This window comes from Heterocephalus glaber, unplaced genomic scaffold (genome assembly GCF_053883595.1).
Source record: "Heterocephalus glaber isolate CG9 unplaced genomic scaffold, H.glaber_assembly_v1.0 deba00001504, whole genome shotgun sequence".
NCBI lineage: Eukaryota > Metazoa > Chordata > Mammalia > Rodentia > Bathyergidae > Heterocephalus > Heterocephalus glaber.
In genome coordinates, this window is record NW_028258324.1 from 56,684,168 (window position 1) to 56,696,176 (window position 12,009).

At 33.3% G+C, this 12,009-nt stretch overlaps 1 long non-coding RNA gene across 1 annotated transcript in view; it reads right to left on the bottom strand.

The window, feature by feature from the left end:
* Nucleotides 1–12,009, bottom strand: part of LOC147825361 (uncharacterized) — a 360,721-nt gene that overhangs the window by 222,019 nt on the left and 126,693 nt on the right. The window contains exon 2 of the long non-coding RNA XR_015440987.1: nucleotides 588–658. This is a non-coding gene — a long non-coding RNA (uncharacterized LOC147825361). The remainder of the gene's footprint in view (nucleotides 1–587; nucleotides 659–12,009) is intronic.

Below are 12,009 nucleotides of genomic sequence, written 5' to 3' on the forward strand. Positions count from 1 at the left end.
TCCTTGGCTTTCCTATTTTTGCTAGGGGTGTTTTTGATCATCTGCAGTTTCTCTTAAATAATCTTCTGTTACTCAGAAACCTCTTTGTAGCCCTTCATGAATATTTTAGTTGGTTTAGGCTGAGAGTTTCCAAATCTTACTTTTTAATTGTTTCTTTATTCTACGTTTGACCTCATTGTTTCAGTTTCTAGTAAGCCTTGTCATTTACAGTAATAAGAAAGAATGATGTCACACTGCCTTAAATCCCATCTCATGAGGCATAGGTCTGTTGGCCATACCTAAGGCTCCACATTTACACAGTTTCTTGCCTTAAGAGTTGTCAAAATTGGCAGGGGTTGAGTAATTTTAAAAATTAAATTAAAATACTTCCAAAGGGTGAATTTAGGGAATGTTGGCTCTAATCTTTTTGGGAAAAATACTATCAAAATGAAAAAATCATCAGGATAATACCATTTTCCAACTATAATCAAGAAACTAGTGAGTGATTGGCTACACAAAGAGTGATTGGCTACACTCTTGAAGACACAGAGGTGCACAGGAAAGAATGCTGTTACTTTTTTAGTAAAAAATGTATGAACTTTACCTACCTGAATTGCCATATCTCCTCAACTTTGGTCAGAAAACTTTTCTTGTAAAACATCTGTTTCATTCTTTCATGCTGCAAAGACAAAAGCACTTTGTCAATTTACTATCTCTTCAACTTTAAATCACCACACCAGTTTTATTAGTATATTTCATGATAATTCTTATAATACTATATATGTGTGCATGTATGAGATGTGAGCCTTGTTTTAAATTCTTTAGCAACCAAAGTAGATTTTTCCTTTTCTTTCAAAGTAAGTCAGAGAGAATTATAACATTTTAATGCTGCAAAGTTCCCTGGAGATTCTATAGTTCACCATCTTCATTTGAAGTGAGGTCCAGAGGTTAAATGACTAGGCAACTCTTATACACTGCAATTCAAAGGAACATATGATTCTCCTAAGTTTTTGTGTTTTGTTTTTTGGTACCTTGCACTTGTGAGGCAAGTGCAGAACCACTGAGCTAAATCCCCAGCAACATAGGATTCTCAAAGCCTCTTATTGATTGACTTGAGATGACCTTGGTCCTCTCCCATCTGATCTACAATTCCCAATGGTCTCACCATGCCTGGAACTTAAACTACTTATATCAATTAATCAATAAGGATTAGGTAAGGAGAATTATTGTTCTTTTCTGGACACTATTAAAATGGGAGCTGGAATGAAAACAATGATGAATTAAATACAATTTGCCCTTGCTTTCCCTTTCTACCACCTTCCTATACTCTCTCTTTTTACTTTCTCTGCTTCAGAGATCTCTTTAGCTTTGGAAACATGTTCATAATACCACTCTTACTGAGATATTAAATTCCCAGCAGTATCCCAGATCTTTCTATATTATTTCAGTGACAAGCTAAACTTACCTAATTCATGTTTTAGTTATCTATAAAATTAGGTCCTGCTATGGTAAAGTACAATCCAGAGACCACTGTCATTTTTTTCAATCCTTCAAATATGCTTATCTATAACTTGCTAGCATTCCAAATATTGAGACATGCGTTGGTTGGGATATAAGGCTCCCCATATCTCATAGCTTTAAATATGAGTGTTGACCCTTAAAATAATTCTAGAATAGCAAAGACTCATGGGTAGATATTACTCTGTTCTTAACTTAGCTACTCTACAGTATACCACAATTCTTAGTTACAATATTTCCTTTGTTTTACAACTGCCTGTCTCCCCAAAAACCTCTCAGAACATTTTTCCTTTGACATTTTTCAGTGTAAACAGGCTTTCCCAAAAGAGCTTGTGAACTTTTTCTCTGACTAATCTAATGCTTTTTTATTTTAGAATACTAACATGTCATTTATGCTTCTCAATATCATTTTTTGTCATATTTTATTTAAGGTCAGCTGAAATTTCTTGATCTTACTGCAGACAATTATTCTCACCTTGTAACAGTGACAAAAATATAATAAACAATTATTGAATAATTCTTATGTATCATACAGTTCACAAAATGAGTACTTTATATGTTTTGTCTCATGTCATCTTAACAATAGTTTGATCTATATTTTATTAATATCTCCTGATTTGTTGATATGGAAATAATTAGATGTGTGATCCTGGGCAAATTATTTGCTTTTCCTAATGTATCTAAAATGAGAATGATAATAATACTTACCTCCACGATGATTCAATGAAATAATCTATTGAACATAGGACATTTGTCACAGTGCCTGACCATAAATGCTCCACAAATATTGGCATTTCTAAAGTACTTGTTCTAGGTCATACAGCTAGTAAGTTGTGAAGCCAGGAATCAAAGCTAAGTAGTCAGCTTTCAGAGGTGCTCTTCTGACTCTAAAATGATACTTATAAATGATGATTAGTATAAAATATAATTAGCCTGGATACTGAATGGTGAAAACAGCTATCTTCTTACAATGTGCTTTTCCCATATAAACTTTAAGTTTGATTCTTTAAATTTTATTTTTAATCTTGCTATCTCCTTTAACAAAGGCAAACTCCTGCAAGAGCAGGCATGCACTTATTATGTAACACATCCACTACACGTGTTGACAAATAAATGCAATCTAAGGCAAACTCACTTATTCATAAACTTGCAGCAAGGAAACCCATCTTTTGTTTCAGTAGGGGTTCAGAGGTTTTAGAAAAAAGATTCAATTTTGCAGATGAAACACTAAGACAATCTGATTGGCATGTGTTCTATTAAGGTGGATTTTCTAGGAGTAAGAGAGACTTTCTAATAAATCTTCAAATAAATTGGCAGCTCTTGTTTGACTGTAAAATGCCAAGCAGTAGGTTAGGGATGTTTCAGAATGAGGATGGGTTATTTGATGTTTGGGGTGGAGGATTTTCTGTGGTTGCCCATTTTCTGGAACAAATGGGTTTAATAGTGGCTGTTATGGTGAAATATTTCTCAATATTCACAAGTGACCCTCATCAGAATGCTATGAGGAAAGCAAGGTAGCCATTATTACTCTTTCTATTGTTAATGAAGAAACACTAGATTATAAATTAACATTTCTTAAGGCCATTTCTGAACTAGAATACAGGTTTTTTTCATTGCCTATGCATTTGACCATAATACATTAATTCCCATAGCTTTTTTGCCAATTTAGTCATATTTTGATTTTTTTAAAGTAGCAAGTTTATGTAACATGGAATCAAAAAGTACTTTTATTGCACAGTAGAGAAATGGTTTGCAAATTGTTTGAACCCATGGACCAATAGAAGGGAGTTTACTTTTAGAATATGAAGGTCATGTGCAGTATTACATAAAGAGTTTCTCCTGCTGACCTCGGGAAGAAAGACTTGCTAATCTGAATGATCTTTAATCTCCCCTAAATATCTCTTACAGCCACATAAAACCTGCAAGAACTGTCTATTTTATGCATAAATGTATCTTATGTATAATATGTGTTTTTCTTCTCTTTAACCTTTCCTAAGTCTTTTTCTGTACTTCTTATTTTCTCCCTGACAGCTAAAGCTATTGAGAAATCGTTCTTGTAACTGGTAAGAGCGGTCAGTTAAACACACAGGGACATTTATCCTCTACCTACAATCCCTTCTCCATTTTTGTAAAGACTAGCCTCGAGCAATTTTTCCTTGCTGAAAAATAGCGTGACAAAGTGAAAAGTCCTATGTGAATTGAGGTCACTTAGGTTCCTGAGCAACAGAGCAAGCAACCAGGCAAGTTGCATAACCAGTTTTAGTGAACATTTTAAAAATATACTTGCAAAGTTGATATTCTAAAACCTTTCATAAGTGCCAGTTAGTCTTAGTAACTGTAGAAGAAAAATGCAGAAGAAAAATGGACAGTCTCCATTACTTCATCTTCTTTCCTTCCCCTACTGCTACACAGCCTCAACAATGTGAATACTTTTCATACCAGCAAGTGAATTAAAAGAATTAAAATCAGCATTCCCAAGAAAATTTCATCCATTTTGACTACTGAAATTAGAAATGATTAATCTATCCTTGGTAATGCAAATGCATTTTTCTGGAAATTGCAGAGAAAATGCAAATTAAGATTTAAAATAAACATCTTTAAAGAAAAGCTAGTATAACCTCTGATTATTTTTTTAAAACATTTGTTTATTTTATTTATTTATTGGTACCGGGGAACAAACTCAGGACCTTGTGCTTGCAAGGCAGGCGGTGGAACAACTGAGCTAAATCCCCAGCCCCTCAGTTGTTTATTTTTTAGAAAGGAATAGTATTTATAGTTTGCTATTAGCATCCATCAAAGAAAAATAAGAAGAGAATTCCAAAGTAGCAAGACCAAAAAGTAAAACTAAATATTTTTATGCTTTAATGTAAGTTGTCCAAGGAAGAAAGAACTGAAAGGACCAGTGAGCTGCCTATTCCCAGGGCACTGGTTGGCTACTGAGAGAAACAAACCAAACATTGAGGCCAAAGTATCCCAAAGAGGGAACCTGGCTGCTAGGAAGTACTTGGCTTTCAAATGTTTTGTTTGTTCATGGAGAAGTGAAGAGTTAATGATAAAGGTAATGGATTATATTTTCAGCATTTATCTATCTCTATACTTTCTCCTCCTAATTATCATCTTTAAAATAGTAATGCTTTAATATTATCTTAGCTCACTTGCTCAAAAGTTTTTATTTTATATAAAGTAAAAATACTTAGAAAATAATGATTAAAATCGTAGAGGTATGAGGAAAGCATTAAGATTTAGAAATCCTAGACAGTAATTCTAGAATTTAGCCTTTCTTTTTGAACTAACAATAGTAGCAGCAAGTAACATCTTGTGGCATTATATCTATGTAGGTAACAGAATATTCTTTTTGAAAAATTCTACCTCTCAAATATAGAATTTAAGAGTGTATATATGAACTGATGTCTAGTGAATTGTATAAATATATCAACTGTACATCTATAGATATATGCCTATAAAGGCCCTTGGACTGAATGATGATGTGACTGTTTGAAGTATCTCTTGAATTTTTTTCCTAAAACAGTAATCAAATCTGAGAAGATCAGTGTACTATCCTAAAGCTTCAAGTATGTTTACTTGACTTAGGTGAAAAATGCAAAGTTATTTGAGGGTCAATTTATACAGCCATTTAATTAGATCATGAAACAACTACCTAATTTAATTATCACAAAAACATGATTACCAGAGCTGTGAAATGGATGATTTCATCCATCATGCAGCTAAACTGAATTGGTCCTGTGGTCCACATATTTATTGCTGTGTTTGGCCATTGAAACAAATAAGAAAATAAGGAATATTGCACTCACCTGTGAAGATTGTAATGTTAAAATGAACTACTGTATAAGGGTTTCCATTCATGACCAAAACACAGAGGTCTTGGATTTTTCTTCTTTCATTTTCCATACCTCAAAACTATTAAATTACAAGTTAAGAGAAGGCTGCTGACAACCTAACCTTAAGGACTGACCATTACTGTGGCAAATGCCTGTAATCATAGCTACTTGGGAACCTCAGGTAGGAGGATCATTTGAGCCCAGGACAATATAGTAAGACTCTGTTTCAAAATACAAATTAATTAATTAAAAAATTGGGGCTGAATTTCTGGTTTCCCACTAATTTTTGGCTGTCCTTATCAATAGTGAATTTAAAACCAAATACAAAGAAAAGAAACTATACACACTGAAGTCCTATTGTGTCAAGAATTGTCATTTATAATATTAGCTTAATTTTCACAATTATCCAGTATGAAAATATTATTTTCCTGGCCTAGAAGAGAAACTTCAGGCTCAAAAAAGATAAGAAATCAGTCAGAAGCATGTGGGTATTAAGTGACAAAGACAAGAATCTCTTACCACTGCACTCCTCCCAAGTAATTTTAAGATTTACTTTTCAAAATCAAAATATTTTATCTTTTCTGATGATGTGACCATTGTACAAATTTTAAAAATTAAAGTCACAAGTACAAATAAAGTTCAAGGATCCCTTCTGTACCAATTTATATACATATACCTCAAACACTACCATATAGCAATTCTGGAAGCCAGATCCTTCCCTGTGAGGAAGGATGACTGTTTCATTACATTTCCTCACCAAGACCATGTGGAATAAATAAATCATTCTTCTACATTAAAGCTGTTCAAATGCTGTATTTGGAAACAGCCTCATGTTTCACTGTATTAGTCGGAGTTCTCTAGAGACACAGAGTGACTGGATATATGTATTGGGAGGGTTTGCCCTCTCTTCTGCAAGCTGAAGAACTATGAGAACCAGTGGTGTAATTTACTCTGAATCTGAAGGACTGAGAACCAGAGACCAGAAGCACCAACGCTGAGGGCAGAAGATAGATGTCCTGTGGAGCAAAGAGGAAAACTCACACTTATGCTACATTTTGTTCTATTCAGAACCTCAATGACTGAATAATGCCCACGCACATTGGTAAAGGAGATCTTTATTCAGTCCCCTGATTCAAATGCTAATATTTTCTAGAAACATTCTCACACCTACACACCAAAACAGTGTTTTACCAACTATGTAGGCATCCCTTAATCTAGTCAGTACACACAAAATTGACCATCACACCTGCCTTACAATTCTTTTTCTAAATTTGTAGAATTTTTAAACATATGTTTGCAATACATGATAGTAACATTTGCTTTGAGGAATTTGTACATGTATATAGCATATCTTGATTATTTTTTATCAAAATTTTTGAGTCAGTTCTATCATCCAGTATGTTAGCTATCTCTTTCAGTTTAGGTCACTTCAAACTGAGCACCTTTGCCTTCTGTGTCTTCAGATCACTAATAAAAATGTCAAGCAGGTCAAGACAAGGTCATAGCACTGCAGTTTGTCATTCAAAACATCTATCCAAGTCGATACCAATCCATTAATCAAGTTCTTTTGTGCACCATGCAATGTTGTAATAGATAAAAATCTACTCATTGGTATTTTGAATTAGCCAATTCTTCTGTTTTTTACAAAGGGTTCATGTTAACAAAGAGTTATAAAGTTTATATATGATTTTTTTTGTTTTGTTGTTTGGTACCGGAGATTGAACTCAGGACCTTGCATTTCCAAGGCAGGCACTGGAACCACTGAGCTAAATACCCTGCCCTACATATGTTTGTTTTTAAGATGACAGATGGACTAACATTTTTGTTCATAGTTATACAATCATAGTAATGTGCATTAGAAAATATAACAGTACATTACAAACCTGTGGCTTTACAGATGATTTTATTTAGGTTGAGTTCATTTAACGAAAAGTTTTACGTATACAGCATAAAAGTATGGAAGGTGCACAAATACGGTAATAATATGAAGGTGCTAAAAAAATGACTGAAAGTAAAGAAAGCCTGATGTAGAGTTTTATAGTTTTCAATACATAAATACATAACTTGTCCCTCAAAAGACACAACTGGAGTACATGTTAGACATCATCAAGTGCCTTACAAAATTCATAGCCAGCCGCTACTCTCATTCAATAAATTTGAAAGAATTTTGCATAATTTTACTTCTCCTAAGAAAACTGTTACAGGTTCCTAGAAATCAACATCTGTCTCTATTTCTTTATGGAAGTAGGCAGAGTTAAAATATAACAATAGAAATATACTTTTCAGTGTTTATTTTCCTAAAATGCCCACAAGCCATCTGCTTAATAATCTGCTCTACATTTTTATGTGCCCTCAAGCTTGAGTATCTATGATTTCTTAGATATATTCTCAAGTCCACTATAATAATTGAGACATTGCCTATCTCCTGTCTCTTGACACTTCTACTCATTCCAACATCTTTCAAAAAACCTGCCAATAACCCCTAAATCACAGATGGATGTTTTTGCTACTCTAGCCTGTATGCTTTTCATTTGACCTTGAAGGCTTGTATTAACTTAGACCATCTGCATGCTCTCATCAATCACTCAAAAAAACATTTTGAACATTCACTAAGCGCTGAGAAACATGTTTAAAATTCTTTCCCTTGGGGAACTCAAGGTTTAGCAGGGAGACAGACATATAAATAAATACATATTTACTTAAACATGGCAAGTGCTATTACAGAAATATGCTCAGAATACAGTGTGGTTACAGAGGAGAAACTAACTTTTCATAGATTTAAAGATGGAAATATGTGAATTGAGTTTTAAACACTATGAATTTTCCAGGGAAAGAAAGGCATTTGCACCAAAGGATTAATAAATTCAGTGTTTAGAAAACAATGAGAAGTTTGGCAAAATTGGAATTCAGAAAGCATGAAAGGAATAGTCAGCAATAAGATTAAAGAAAATTTCAAAACGTACCATGAAGAGGCCTAGTGTGCCATGATCAGAAGCTCAACTTAACCCTATAAATTATAGAGAAATTTTAAGATGTTCTCAAGCATGAGAATAACAAAATTTATTTTTTGAGAAATAACCTGTGGAACTAAAATGTTGCCATCTTTATCAGACTGGAAATGGAAGAAAGAAAATGGACACCAAGCAGCAGGAAGAACTTTTAACAAGGCTTCTAAAATAACAGGAGTCAGGATCAAAGCACTATCATATTTGGGCCTTCACTTTATTAATATGCTCTTTTTCTAGTATGACAATTATTTTGGATAAAGCAGATTAAAACAAAATAGGTAATTAATTCTAATATTTCTCCATGAATTATTAGTGAGAACTGTCACCTTATTTTCCTACTTATTCTAAAAATATACAAAAAAATTAAATAATCAAAAGCCACTGTTTTGCTAATATCTTCCATAAACCTTAGATATTCTAGGCTTTTCTTCTTTCTTGACAATACTATTAGAATTTTCTGTTAACTTTTGGTCAGTACACATAGCAAAATTTGCTAAACGCTCCCCAAAATGTATCTGTTTACTTTCCATTTGCTAATTCAACTCTCAAATTTTAGATAAAAACACAGATGTCTATGATAAACTGCATTTTCTAGCCTTCATCATTAGATAACCATCTGACCAAATTTGGCCAATGGAAGTAAGAGGAACAAGTATATATAATTTATGTATTTGTATGGGGCAAAGGTATGTCCTTTTTTTTCCTCTCTTTTTTGGTGAGTGGAATATAAAAGTGATGGCTGTCATTCAAAACACCTATCCAAGTTGATACCAATCCATTAATCAAGTTCTTTTGTGCACCATGCAATGTTGTAATAGATAGAAATCTACTCATTGGTATTTTGAATTAGCCAATTCTTCTGTTTTTTACACAAGGATTCATGTTAATGAAGAGTTATAAAGTTTGTATATGATTTTTATCATATATTATGACTGAAATGGTGTCTTGAGAATGGTGTCTTGCAGCAAAGTTGAAAAAAAGGCTGGGTCCACAAGAACTTTGCAGAACAGGTACTGTACCAGTCCTGTACTACTCACCTCCAGACATTAAGAGCAGAGAGAAATGAGTATCTGTCCTGCTTATGCTGTCTATTATAACTCCAGACTCTTAGTAATCAAATCTAATCCTAATGTGGTATCCCTCTTTTACATTTTAAATGTCTCCTTTTCTTTAATGATGATATAGTTCAAGCAGAAAGATAAGTAAAAACAGAATTGGCACTTTTCCTTTATATCATCCAATTTTGTGTTACCACATAGATGTATTTGGTACTTTCTTTTTCTCTCTCACTGGAGTAATCTCAAATTGTAAAGTAAGTATGGCATTTGAAGACCAATAATTATTACTGACCCACAATTTCTATTATTCACTGGTCAAAGGGTTATCTCAGGTTTTTTCAAAACTTAGAAATCTAAATTCTTAGATAATTCTAAATTCAGACTACTTGGATTCAAATCCTCATTCTCCCAATAATTTTCTGTATAATATTGGTCAAATTAATTAACTAGTCTGAACCTCAGCTTTTCCACCTGTAAATCTGGAATTATAGTTGAAGTGAGGATTAAATGAGGCAATAAGTATAAAACACTTAGTACCAACACCCTTTATATTGTAACGCACCAATAAATAAGAGCTGTTATCAAGACTTAATGGGCCCCACATTCCCTCATTCTCTTCTTTTGGTTTTACAAGCTCCAAATGGCCTGGTCACTGTTATTCATGGTCTTTCACACACTCTATCTCCAAGCAGCTATTTCTCATCTATCACACTAAGCTTGTCCTAAAAATTTACTCCACTGCTTCCTGCACTTTTTGAAGAAAAGAAAGCATTCAGAACTATATTGCCATTCTTTTGGTGTTTACTTTGAACAAACTGAGTCTTTATACAGCTCTATCAGCCAATTATGGTTCCCAATATTATCCCACTAAAATCTCAAGGTAATGGCTGCGTCTTTGTCTTAACATCTCATCTTCACTTTCTTCCTCATTTATGTTCCACATGAGGATGGAGGCATTTAAGGCCCAAATTCTCTCTTATTTTCTCCAGTGAAAAGGGAATCTTTTCTACTATTGAGCTTTCCATGTCAGAACTGTTGCCCTATACATTAATTGGTGTTTAAGCTTTTGATGAGTATTATCTCTATAGTCCCTTTAAAATTGAATTTAAGGCTCTTTGAAACCTCTGCAAGGTTTCCTTCCAGGTTTTGCAAGATACATTCCAACTTTTCCAAGATACCAATTTCCGTGCCATTATACTACATATTCAGTAAACTATTCTCTTCCAATAGTTTATTTTTTAAATCATTTGAGTTCTCCAGGACTCCAAAGTCACTTGTAACCATTTTATGTTTCTTTCAATGGGTTCCTTTAGCATCCAAAGTGAGTAATGGTTAACAATTTCAATGTCTTTTGTGTTCTCTATCTCACCAGTAAGTCTTCACACAGCTACAATCCATACTCCTCTGCAATATAGAATAAACATCCACAGTTAAGACTCTTCTCCTTAGGTCATTATATATTCTCTTAAAAACATTAATTCTCTGAATTCCCAGTGCCAGTTAATCATTGGGTAATCATTTCCGTGTGGGTATCAGACACAGAGTTAATAAGTAGTGGAGTCATGCTTAAAAGCCATTGTTCTTTCTGCTATACCACACTATCACAGAACTTAAATAACTCTCAACCCCAAACTCTTAAATTCTACTTAAGAACCAAGAATAACATACATAGAGTTAATAATTAATAAAAGCTTGTAGAGTATATTATGCTAAATTATAAAAATCATTATGAGCTAAATAAGGTCAGTACAAAAATATAAAAGGAATAAAAAAGAAGATTCACAAAGATTGAAGAGATTAGGAATTATTTAGTGCAGAAGGGAGATTTTCAACTGAGGTTTTATTTTTAAAGTAGTCGGATTTACATGGGCAATAGCTCAGAGTGGGTTTTTTAGGAAAGTTAACACACATACTAGGAATATACATGACACATTACCAGAGCACCAGGCTAACAAGAGCAGAAAGCATGTCGTCATCACTGTTTCTATTTAGAGAAGACTCATGGTGTAGCTGACCTTGAGGTTCAGATACTGGAGTGAGTGCTGCAGGAAACAGCACTTCCCAAATTCAAACTACACAGCTATAGCCTGTCACCCACAAGTTTTCTCTAAGAATTTTCAAATTGTATGTGTTCATTTATTTCCTTATTTAGGCAAATATGTAAAGTTTAGTATACAGATTTATGATTTATTCCAGTAATCACTTCAATATCAAGTACTAACAAGAAATTTCAGTACCTGCATTTATGTGTGTATGTCATTATATGGTATCAAACATTTTAAATATCGAGGGCTCCTGAGAACAAAATAGAATCTGATTCAAAACATAAATGATGTATTCCCACCACCAATGTGTAAATGGCATCATAAAGGACAAATAAGGATTTTGAAGTAATTCAAATGTAAAAATATAATATCACATGGTAACATTGGCATAACAGATGCAAAGAACCTATCTATCAAACCGATTCTATATTCACATAGGGAGAAGAGATTTTATTTGAGCAAAACATTATCTGTCTCACTGAATTTATGTTAATTGAAATTTTTTAAAATTTTCAGTTTTGTTTCCCTTAAAATTATGAACTTATTTGTTTTTATTCTTTCA